We start from the raw sequence: 12,237 nt of genomic DNA on the forward strand, positions 1-12,237 counted from the left end.
CTGAAATCAAAACACAGCAACAAGGGGAAATGAGTTGTTGCATCCAATTTTATGCATGCTTAAGACACATAAGCAATGCAATTCATGAGCAAAAAGACTGAGGGCATGCATGTAATACATGGCGGGGAGGATGTAAAAATAGAACAGGACCACATCCACCTTTCATGTTATTTAAGCAACTAGAAAATAACACACTTGCTTTCTAGAAGGTACATGTTTTGTTACATAGTCCCTGGCTCTGCAGACGGCATGCATTAGCTCCGCTGCTGCCAAACGGCACTGGAAGCAACCGGGGGGGTCCAGCCCCAAACCAGCCACCCGCTCCCAGGTGGGCAGGAGGGTTTCTGGTTCCTCCTCCTCCTGCTCTAGCACCACACCAGTTTCCATTTACTTCTGTGCCAAGTACAGGGACTTGTCTCTTCAGAAGCCATCCTGAAGATGCCTGACGAGCTGTTCCCTGGCGCATGTTTGAGCATGCCACCGGTGGACTGCATCGCAGGAACACTGCTCCTTCACTCGCCCCTGTGGTGACTCACACCTCCCCTGAAGCGCCAGCCTGGCACCCACCATCAGAAACGCACGGAAATCCACAACAAGCACCAGGAACAAACCAGGAAATTGCAGGTCTGCAGAGTCGGGAGGGGGAACAGCACTAATTACAAAGTAATTAACTTCTAGTAGAAGTTTAATTCTATCAGTAAGGGGGAAGAAGGGCTGAGGTTGTTTTTTGCATTCAGTATTCCTAATTCATATAACACTGTCTTCTATGACATGGTTAGAGTTGATAATTTATCATCATGGAATATGACCTATATACACTGTTATCTAAATGATTTAACGGGTACTACACTGGCATTATTTCATACAAGCCTGCAAGGGTCAGCCAGTGGTCTCACATTAGCTCAATCCTCCATGCACACAGAATGAAAATGCTGAAGTATCAAAAAATAGCTACAAAACCGGAAGCTGCATATGGGCACGACCTCCATCCAATCTAGTAAACCTGCATTAAATATCAGACTAAGTTCTGGGGCTTCTCTTTTAATTTTACACCAGATACATCTACATTAGAATGGGGGTGGGGAGAAATCATTTGATGTCATTTGTATACAGGCTAATAACAATGCTAAAGATAGAAATGTAAAGAAAAAAGGTGTTTCTCATATGTAAATGCTTAATAATCATAGCCAATGTAACCTCAGACCAACCAGAAATAAAGCAAAATAAAATTAGTGCTAATTAGGTTTATGCAATCCTGAAGCTGTTCTTTCAGGAAGGGAACTGCATGGCTACAAATTGACTACCCAAACGGCACGTGGCACCGCTCCGTGAGCAGCCCTCCCTGTGGGACAGTAATTCAGAGGGCAGGGTGGAGGACTCGGGCACTAATGACACATGCTAATTCCTGATTATCCTTCTGTGTAATACCTACAGCATTGCAGTTTTTTCCCTTTTTAAATATCTGTCAGTTTCCTAACTTTTTGGTAGGTTTTTAAACAGCTAAACAAGTGCCTATATTACACACTATGTTTAACAGGAAAATTGCACGCAGAAAGACAACGCTAGGGACAAGTGGTAGATGGTGTTGGTCATGAAAAAACAGGTGTTTGTCAACATAGTGAGAGAAGAGATTCATACAGTTCATCTTCTGGTAAGGCAGAGAGACCAGTAGAGAAAGAGCAAGAGATAAACTTCAGTGTCAGTTAAGCACTTGACTCTTGTCAGTGCCTCTCTCTGCAGAAACTGCTCAGCATAACCAGATGGGCATCGAATTTAGAGCTTTCCCAGCTACTTTCCATGTACAGGAAAGCTTTTGATTTAAGAATACTTTCTCAATGGAAAATGTTGAAATAGTTCAAGGCTAGATAAAAACCAAAGAACAGTCAGAAGCCATATCATATAACCTACAAATTATATCTTCCTATTCTACTGTCTAGGACTCTCTCTACCAAAAATGCTGAGGCCCTCTGCTCCACTTTTAGCTACTCTTCCAGTGAGGTGAAGCATCCACACAACACTGTGCTCAGTGTGATTGTCTCACAATGGGAATGGCAAATACATCAGTGCACAGGCTCCAACCTGCAACCCCTCGTACTACTGCCAGAATCAGAGGAGCCACTGGAGATCTCTCCAGCCCTGCTGTCACCCACTGGGAGCGGCCAACGCAAAATTTGTTCAACGGGTAATTCTCCAGAAAAGCCAAAGACCTATGGTACCTTAAGACAAAGCCCAAACCCCATGAACTGCAGACACTTTACTGAACTCAGGAACTTGGCCATGTAGAAGATGCAGAAGGTGTTTCAAATGTACCCCAAAAACCATTCATATGGTGAGGAGGGGACGGGAGTGTGAAAATGCTTTTGAAAGTTCCAAGGTGTTAAAAACACTCTTAACAAAACATGCATAGCCAAATAGTATACTTTACATTAAGAAATACACAATAGATCTTGAGCTAAAACAGTTCTGGATGGCAAGAAGTGAGAGATTAATTATCAAGAACGAGAAAATCAACAGTTCAAAATTTCAAACATCACTGAGGTTCAAAAAGGCACTCAGCACACATCCAGCGCTGTCAGTGTGAACAACGCTTCTGACATCACACCCTCTGGCAAGCATCATTAAGTGCTACTACCAATTTGCAACCTACAGCATACCCTAACAACTCAAACCAATTTTAAAAATAAAGAAGTTTTTCAGTTGTTAAAACTACAGTAATATCCAGTTTAAAAGCTTCATGTAGTGTTATATGTATATAAAAGCCTTGTACATAAGCAATGTAATGCATGCAGTTTTTCAAAGAAGTTACGCACTTATTCAAAAGCCCTCAGGTAGGTTTTATTGAAATAAAGTAATAAAATAATGAAAAAAACGCTCCAATTCAATCCCTAGATTCAATTTTGGACAATTAAAAGACATTTTAAATTCACTTTTTTTTTGACGTTGCAGGTTGAAAAGAAAAAGACAGTTCCAGTTGCATTTTAGATGGTTTTATACACACACACTCTGAACGCTGATACTGTTGCTAAAGGAACAGCTCTTTTTCCAAGATTACCTATGTGTACTACACTTGAAACAATAAAGCATACTGTCATGAAAGATTTAATCATGAAGTATCTGATATTTTGAATGCTTAGTATAGAATTTTTTACTATAAGGGTGAGAACTTATCATTCTCAAAAATACCCAATAAGTCATTCAAAATACTGATAAAAATTCAAGTATGGCGCAATCCTGAATTAAGGGAACCACATAAAGAGATGATATTTTGCGAGAGATTGCTGTGCTGTCTGGGACAACAGAAACATCCTTGGTATTTACCAAGGGGAAAAAAAAATCACAAAAATTACAATTGTCCTTAGAACGCAGAACCAAATTCCACGAAGTTTTGATTTTTAGCACCAAGAAGGCTTCTCTGCAAACTTCACTGTCTACGTCTCATTTCTACACAAACAGCGCTACTGGCAAACTGCTCTGTTTCACTGCTTTAGGTAGTTTTAAATACACTAGGCCCAGCACAGCATACACCATGAAGGTAAGAGTGAGAAATCCTGAATCCCATTGAGCATTTGACACAAGTTTAATGGAGAACTGAGAACAGGTTTGACTTCCCTACTCTGAAGATGCACTGCAACTATCTTCCCCCCCCAAAGAATAAGGAAGAATAAGGGCTTCATAGCCAGGCTCCAAAGCTGCTGCAATCCAGATAACGGAGTGCATTTTACTGAATATGTAATAATTTAATATTGATATAAAATTCCAGATACCATGCATTTCCAAATAAGCTATTTTTAATAATTTATTCTTGAAGTACATATTGTGCACTGAGAAAGACATTCTGCTCATAATTCTCAATTTTTCTTTATGGCTCATAAATGAAGATTAGACTTTTAGAAGCACAAGGAAATTAAGTGAACCCCAAGGTATTCTGAATTTACTATCGTTTAAGTGGGCCTTCACTAAGAAGCATGGGGGCAGTTCTTCCACTACTTAGCAGGCTAATGGTCAGATTTTGGTGTTAAGACATGAGAGCTGAAGTCCACTTGCAGTCATACCATGCCATACAACAAGCTGGGCTGCATGGACAGAAGGCAACACTTCCCACCATCCATCTTCTGTGGAGACTTAGTACTATTAGCTTGTGCTTCTGTTCACTTCCAACCACCAGCACGTGGGGCAGGAGGCCATAGCACTGCCCCTCTCCCACATATTTTGCAACTACACACAGAGGGAGATTCAGAGTTTTATTAAATGCTTCATAGGGATAAGAACGATTTTACTTTTCGCCTGACCAGCACACCCTTGTCTGCATAAAGACTCACCCACTCACACGCAAGTACGACTGGTTTAAATTACATTATGTCTGCACTTTAAAGAATTGTTTCCATCCAACTACCAACAAACCAAGGTTTTTAAGCATGACACTTCACATGTTCTTAAGATAACACCATCGTTTCAAAATGCAACTACTTGAAAATCTTATCTGTGAAATGCTTTTGGTTTGCTTCCCCCAGCCCTCTAACCTACTTTCACTTGTTAGAAAGTATTTTATTAACAGTCCAAACAAAAATCCCTCCAAAATATTACCTAGCACTGTTCGATCAAGGACCTTCAAACATATGGTAGAAAAACTGACAATATGGACATTTCAGGCAACTTCTTTTCATGTGAATTTTAATTTTACTTAACGACAACATACTTATTTTTATGTCAGACACCTCTACCATTTTCCAGTCAATGCCAGAATTCCCAAAAAGGTTTTTTCTTGTCGCTGTTTTGGTTTTTAATCACAATAGTATTTTATTGCTGGTTTTGGTCTGAACCAGCTTGACTATTAAATGTTCTAAATGTGCCTACATTATCTATTTGCATCTGTTCAACCTCCTGGATTTTTAGGCCAACTGAGGCAGTTTGCTTTCTGCGGCTAATGGGATGAGGCCCCAGCTGTGGAATATCCTCTCCCTTTCACACAGGCCATGCCAGCAGAGTAGCGGCTCGTCCAATCTTTGTTTACTCTGCAGAATACTTTTTCCCCCATGTGCCTGCTTCACCCTCTTCACTCATGTTGGATGCCATGAGCTGACGCAGAAGGTAGCCTTCGCCCATAAAATAGCTCTCCTTCAAAGACAAGGATGCCAGATGGAAGAGACCGGGGCTGATGCATAGGCTTCACTTTCAATCACATTAATTTAGATCCAGTACTACCTGCTCTTACAACAGAAATAACAGCCATATTTTCTAAGCAGGCACAGTGGGAGCAGTTAGAGACCATATTTACAGATACAGTGTTGCAGCTACCACTGATATTTTCAGCAATTAATATATCCAATATATCCACACTCACGTACACACAGATGTATGATGAACAAGTCTTTGTCACAAATATCAGTGCAATGAGAAAAGGATCACTTTTCAGTATATCTATTTTAATGTGTGAAAAATAAAAGCTGTTTCCCAAAACTTTAGCCATGACAAACTTAAGTTATCATTCAACTCCAAAACACTGAAATACAGCAAGAACAAAGAGCTCTTTCTCCTTCAAGATTCTGAAAGAATTTCCCTTCTGTTCAAAGCAAGGCAGTCTAAAGAGCAAGAGACCCATCATCTGAACTCTGATTTAAGCTATTGCTCCTACCACCACTCTTAATTTGAGATCTGGAAAATTATTAGAATCTCCAGCAGGTACACGGTACCTTTGAATGCTTCGTGTATCCCAGCTTATGTTACTCAGAAAATCTCTAGCTCAGAAAAACAACTCAAAGGCTGGCTACCATTTCACCCACTCCCATCCCCACGATACTCCTCTGGATCTTCAGAGAGGATTTAAAAAAAAGAGAAGTTGCAAATCTACACTAACCCTGCCATTCTTCTCCATAGCATCAAAAAAAAAAACCTCAAAACAACCAAACCCAAAAACCCCACACAAACCACACACCCCTAAAACACAATAAAACAAAAAAACACGCACCCTTGGCACACAAAAAAATACTCTTATTTTCTGCTTCTGTGAACAGAGAATAAAATTACGTTGACTAAAAAATAACAGAATTGAAGCTACATTTGTTATCAAACAGCTATATAAAAATAAAGTTATGATGAGCTAAGATTGCCACTCCTGCAGGGTACTTATAGTGGTTTTGGTTAGGTCCTAGTAATCGTGAAATACAAGTTTAAAATAGGAAGTCAATTAAGCAATTAATGAACAGTATGCAAAAACTGCAAACAAAATCTTGCCAAATCAATGAAGCAATTTGTTCACAGACACACGCCACAAAAGCTTATCTTGACGTTAAGTTCTGTTTGCTCCGATAAGAAAATAAACCAATCGCAGCCATGCAACTTTAAAGGGGGAGGAAATTGTTAAGTGTCCCAATTCACTTGTAAAAGCAATTCCTTACATTATCAGGACACTTTTCTTATATATACTGACAGGAACCATGCCCACAAGTATAGCAGCTGACTTTGAACATGCTGACCTTGAGCAAGCAAATGACCTTAGCAGCATGTACTTCTGGCTTATTTCATTGCAACAGCGAAACAGCCTCACCATCTATAGTAGTCTAGAGTCTCTGGCCACCACCCCTGACTATTTTAAGATATCCCAATACACTTCAGTGATGCACAGTTCAACGTGATAGAATAACATCTGCTAGCATGTTGAAGTGCAAGTTGTTTACAGAGGCATTTTTAGCTTGTTCTCATACTGCACTCCCCTGACAGAAAAATCAATTTATTAAACAGAGCTTTCCTTTCTGTTTAAACATTTGAAACCTGAAATTTAAAAAAAAAAAAAAAAAAGCAAGGATTTTAGGCATTGTGAAAGGAGAAAAACCAAGACATCCCACTCTAGATAAAGCTTATTTAGAAATCTCAAGTATGTGACAGTAATGGATGGACTGGAAAAAGCAGTTGCTTCCCGAGATGTTGATTTTAAACAGCTTCTCCCCTTGGTCACCCCTAAGAAGAAAATCTGTAGTAAAATAGGTGTTTATTTGTATACAAGTTTTTAACTGATATTTAAAAAATATGTTGATCTGATGTTAGGAGAAGAAAATTGACAAGTTACTTGGATACAATGGGTGTGTTACCGAGTCATAATAACCCATCCTGCCGACAATCCTAACCTACAAAAAGAAAACATTCAATTTAACAAAAACACTGTAGGGAGGTACTGTCAGCCCGTGTTCTCTGGAGTCCCTTGAGTGACAAGGACTACATCTAATGAAGTTAAAGGCCAGTGAGAAAACAAGCCTCTCAAGCAATTTACTGCCATGAGAATATTTCTTCAATTTTGAAGGAATGTGTGTAAGAAGGAGGGAGACCAACAGATCAGATAACTTTCATCAGTTTGAGAGGAAAAAGAAACCAGCATAAGTTGTTGGCGGTTTGTTCTGAAACAAAGTATGAAGCTGAAAAAGTCATTAATAAAAAGCTGTCCTAGTGCAACAGCCTCAGAGCACACACACAGCCCTCGCTACAGCACAGCCCATGGGCAGTAATTAAGCTACAGAACTTGCTCACTTTATTCTTTTTCCAAAACCTTCTAAAGCAGAAGAGACCGCACCAGATCACAGCACTTTTCCAAGATGTAACAAATTGACTGGGCAAGTGAAAGCAATGTCAGGACCACAGGACACAATGATTATCACTCTTCCTCCATCCCCTCTGATCCTTCATGGGAGAGGAGGGTAAGAGGAGAAGGGGGGGTGGGGAGAAGCCTGCTCTCATCCAACAGGAATACATCCAACAGCGATTTTTCCATCTCTCTGGGCCCCGCTGCAACACTAGCGACATTTGGCATTTTGTCTGGAACAACTCTGTTGATTAGCAACTATCCTTAGTTGGAAGGCCAGGGGGAGGATATCACTGCCCGATTCAGGAATGAGTTGACTCCACGGAGTGCATCTACTCACCTCATTTGCTTTTCCTTATGGGCACATTGCTGAATAACTAGGATCGTATTTTACTGCTGTCACCAGCGGAGCAGAAAAACATTTCCGAGCTACAAGCGTTCCTTAATAACCAGACACCTTCCATTCTGCCAGCATCACCCAAGTTGTCCATCAGCCTACCACAGGTTCAGCTGGTGCACCGCTTTATGTGGGACTCAATTAGATTGCTTCCCATTAATTTCATTTTCCTAAACTAAACAGCAGTTTGCATACGGACCGCTGGATGCCAAGAGGAGCATCCTTCCATCAGGAAACTGCGTGCTTGTTCTCAAAATGTGTTTTCAGTAAAATTTCCAGCTGTACTCTAACAGCACTACAATCTGGAACACTATGATGAAGCAGATGTTTTCTTGGGGGCAGGAGGCTAAAGATAGGAAACATAACCGTTGGGGCAGCTACACAGGCAACTGGAGCAGCAACTGTTCCACTCCCTTCGGAGGCTGCATGTAAGGAGCACGCGATGAAGTAACGCACTCACTCCCACACCCACGATGGCTACTGCGAAGTCCATGATATTAGAAGGATTTTATGAATAAGAAATTCTGTAACAATTATTTAAGTCTCATTTTCAAAATACTATCTTTTAGGAAGTCAGCCCCAAAATTAATCAACATGAAGGCAATTCCCCTTGAAAAACAATTCAGCAATAACTCCTCCCAACCAACAGCAAGCACTAAAAATCAAAGTTCTGCACATAGAAACACTGCTATAGCTCTCTCAGTGATCTGCGCTCAACGTGCAACGCAAACATGGCAATGCATTTTACAAGCTCAGTTGGTGTTACAGCCAAGCAACGAGTGGGAGGAGTATCAGAGAAGGAAGAGGCTTCATCGTTACCAAACCTTGCCATGTAGATGTTACCATTAAATGGAACCGTGCATCCTCTACAATTTTACCCACTCTGAACAGCGGCTGAATGGTACAGATGACCGTGATGAGCAGCAGGCATTGCTAACTGTCATGTGGGTATTAACTAACAAGTAAAAACTCCTTAACCACTGGCGTTGCTCACAGCTACTTCAAAAAGGGGAAATTGTACACAGATTTCAACAGAAGTTTCTCTGGAAAAAAGTCCTGGAGGGAGCACCAGAAGAAAGAAGAGTTATCTCTAAATACAAAAGGCTGAGAAGGGCATTGCTTTCATGGCAACAGAAGGTAACTCAGCTCCCTGAAGCAAATGGGCAGGGCTACCTTGACCATTTCAGATCACTCAATTCTTCTCATAGGTTACTGCTCCTTGGAGTCTGCCATTTCAAAGCCCCTCTTCTCACATTTACTTCCTTAAATACATATCACCTCAGGAGAGAAGCAAAGCAAAGGAAAATGATTTCCAGAGGGAAACACCATGCCCTGGGAAAACTTTCTGCCTTGCCAGATGAGCGCAAGACACCACACTTAAAGAAACGTGTTGACTCCTCTCCTCCACAACCTGCGCCATGTGGTATGGGGAAAAGAAGCTTTTGATTTTGGATGTAACACTCCTCTTTTCATTATTTGGGGCACAGCTGACCAAAAGGACAGCAACATATTTATCATACCATTTCCATATATGACAAAAGATTGATCACCTCTGCTGTATGTAAGGGGTTTTTTTTCTTCTCAAAATGTATACACTGCCTAGTTATTTACCTACTTACATCACTCATAAAAGGTCAACAGTCTTAATGTGTGAGGCCAGCAGCAAAGAAAAGATTTCAAATACCAGCTCTCTGTAGCCCACAGCTATTAAAATCCAGACCAGCATAAAAAAAGCATTTAAGCACAGACACTGTCTTTTAGGGAAAGTGTATTCAGAATAACATTTCATCTTTAAAACAAACCAAAAACAATAATTTGTTACTTAAGACAGTGTACTGCAGTTAGTGTTTATTCATATCCATACTCCAATTTCTAGCAATACATAATAGCCAGGAGTTTCAAAAAGGCAGTGAAATGTCAAAAAGTATTTTTATACTTGTTTTAGTAATTTTCTTACTTTCTCTTTGCTTGACAAAGCTGAAACAGAAACAGGAAAACATCAACACCGTAACATTAGACTTCTCCATCCTCACGATAATTAGCTTATGGCAATACCATGAACAAAAAAAAAAAAGCGGTGACAAGATCAGGAAAAAAAAGCCCAACCTTTCCCTTTATTCACTTTTGCAAAACTTCTTTATAGGTTTCTCCTAGGCATTCAAAACACACTTCTACAGACACTGGTGGGCATATGCGTTCCCTACAGAAAGTGCAAGTCCTGCTCTTAAAAATTACCATGGTGTAAGTCAAAAGTGATGCCACAAATAACGGTTGCTCCCTTCTCCCCAGGCCACCTCCCTCCCTCCTCATGCTGCCTCTCCAGCAGTTGTGGGGTGAGCAGAACGAGGTACAGGGATGGGGTATCATCCCCGGAGCAGGACAGTACCAGCACTGCAAGGTTGAAAAGCAGCATCTGATGCTGCAGGGATACAGCCCTGCTTCCTCGCAAACCTCTCACCCTACACTGTCGTTTACGGGCATTTCATTCCATCCTTTTCTAAGGCCTCTGATCATAAAACAGTAATTTAAAAACAAAATGCTTTTGCTCAATACCTTCCTTCAACTCTTGGGCCTTGCTGAATGCACATCAGAAGAGGCCAGGTTCCCATCACATTGACATTAATGAGATATTTCCCCCTAAATATAGGGCTATTTCCTACGTAAACATAGTGCACTGCGCCTGTCACTTGGTGAACGGAAATCCCATGCACTGTCATCTCTGAACAGACAAGGATCCCCACCGGTAAGAATCCCAGGTAAGGCTCATGACAACACATACACAGCTTGCAGAGAAACAATTTTCAAAGATTAAATGCAAGAATATGGATGGGATCACACTAAGAAAAGAGGTGCTGTAAGGAACAAGCATTTTTTTAAAAAACATTTTCAATTTGAACTCGAATTGGATTCATTTAGCTTGAAGCTTTAAATAAAATTCTGTTTAAATGAATATTTGCTTGCTAATTAACCTAAAAAAAACACATAGCACCACTGAGCTTATGGGAAGAAGGAAAAAAAAAAGAGAGATTCCAATGTCCCAACTGCTGCTTGATTTTTTTTTTAAAGGGTTTGTTTCAACATGTCATACTCAAACAAGTCAAACCTGCACTATCACTTCCACCCTTTTCTAATATAAAAAACACTGAATACAGTTATATTTTATGAATTGGCTCCTTATTTTATTGACAAGAAGCACAATCAGTTGCAAAACAAATTCCACCTCATTACAATATATTCTCTGAAGGCCCTCTTCAAGGCTTTTCTCTTCAAATTTCCCTAGCATCATCTATTTTAAGAACTTTTGGATCAAATCCCTATTTTCTAATATTATTAACACTAGTCAGGTGCTTCCAAAGCAATAAAAAGAAGGTTTGAGAAAATGCATGCCAAGCTACACAAAGTTCATTTGAATGCCACAACTGGTAGAGAGCTATGCATCCACGATGAAATCCAGCATGCTAAAACCTTTTCAGAAGTAAATCTTTTCAGAAGTCAACTTTTTGCTGAAAATAATTTTTAAGTATAGTATCTTTTTTTTTTCAAAACTATTTCAGTTTCAAAATTATCTCAACCAACATTTAACTTAAATATATCACCCAAACCATTCAAGTAGATAGACCCTAACCTTTTCTTTTTGCATGTCCTTTTTACTTTCAAAAAATACTGACTGAAATGCTACTTTATAGAAGGCTTATAAAACTATACAAGATAAAAGAATATGATCTTCTAGCACTTAAAGCACTTAAGTGCAACTTAGTAACTAGGGAATTTTAGGTGTATGTGTTCTCTGAGTCTATATGAGTATCATTCAATGTCATCAAACCAAGACAAGCACGTATACCCACGAGTTTTATTCTTGGGCAGGGGGGAATTTTTTTAATGTACATCCGCAAGGAACCCCACTTACCCACACTTCAGTGCATGTAATGCAGTACTACTATCCAACATGTGCACAAGGTGCCAAGGAGTTGCACATTGAGCTTGCCAGCATACAGGCCTGCTCAACCTAGTAAGCATGTGAAAATTCTACATAAAGTACAGGTGCAAAGGAGCATCAACCCAAGTAAAACAAAACTACAGCTAAAATTTGTATGTAGGCAACTGAATAAGCACAACAATGCTATATGTCTAATGAGCCACAAGTTTTCACTTACAACATGAATAGCTGTAAAATAGTTAAAGTTTTCTTCAAATTACTCATTGTCCTAGTTTCCTAGCTTTTTACTGAATTTGCAGAGACAGGAAATACCCAGGACATACTATCGCCAAT

At 39.9% G+C, this 12,237-nt stretch overlaps 1 protein-coding gene across 2 annotated transcripts in view; it reads right to left on the minus strand.

Annotated features, from left to right (window-relative positions):
• Positions 1–12,237, minus strand: part of HIPK3 (homeodomain interacting protein kinase 3) — a 78,553-nt gene that overhangs the window by 47,640 nt on the left and 18,676 nt on the right. The window lies entirely within an intron of this gene.

The sequence above is a fragment of the Phalacrocorax carbo genome, chromosome 5 (genome assembly GCF_963921805.1).
Source record: "Phalacrocorax carbo chromosome 5, bPhaCar2.1, whole genome shotgun sequence".
NCBI classification, from domain to species: domain Eukaryota; kingdom Metazoa; phylum Chordata; class Aves; order Suliformes; family Phalacrocoracidae; genus Phalacrocorax; species Phalacrocorax carbo.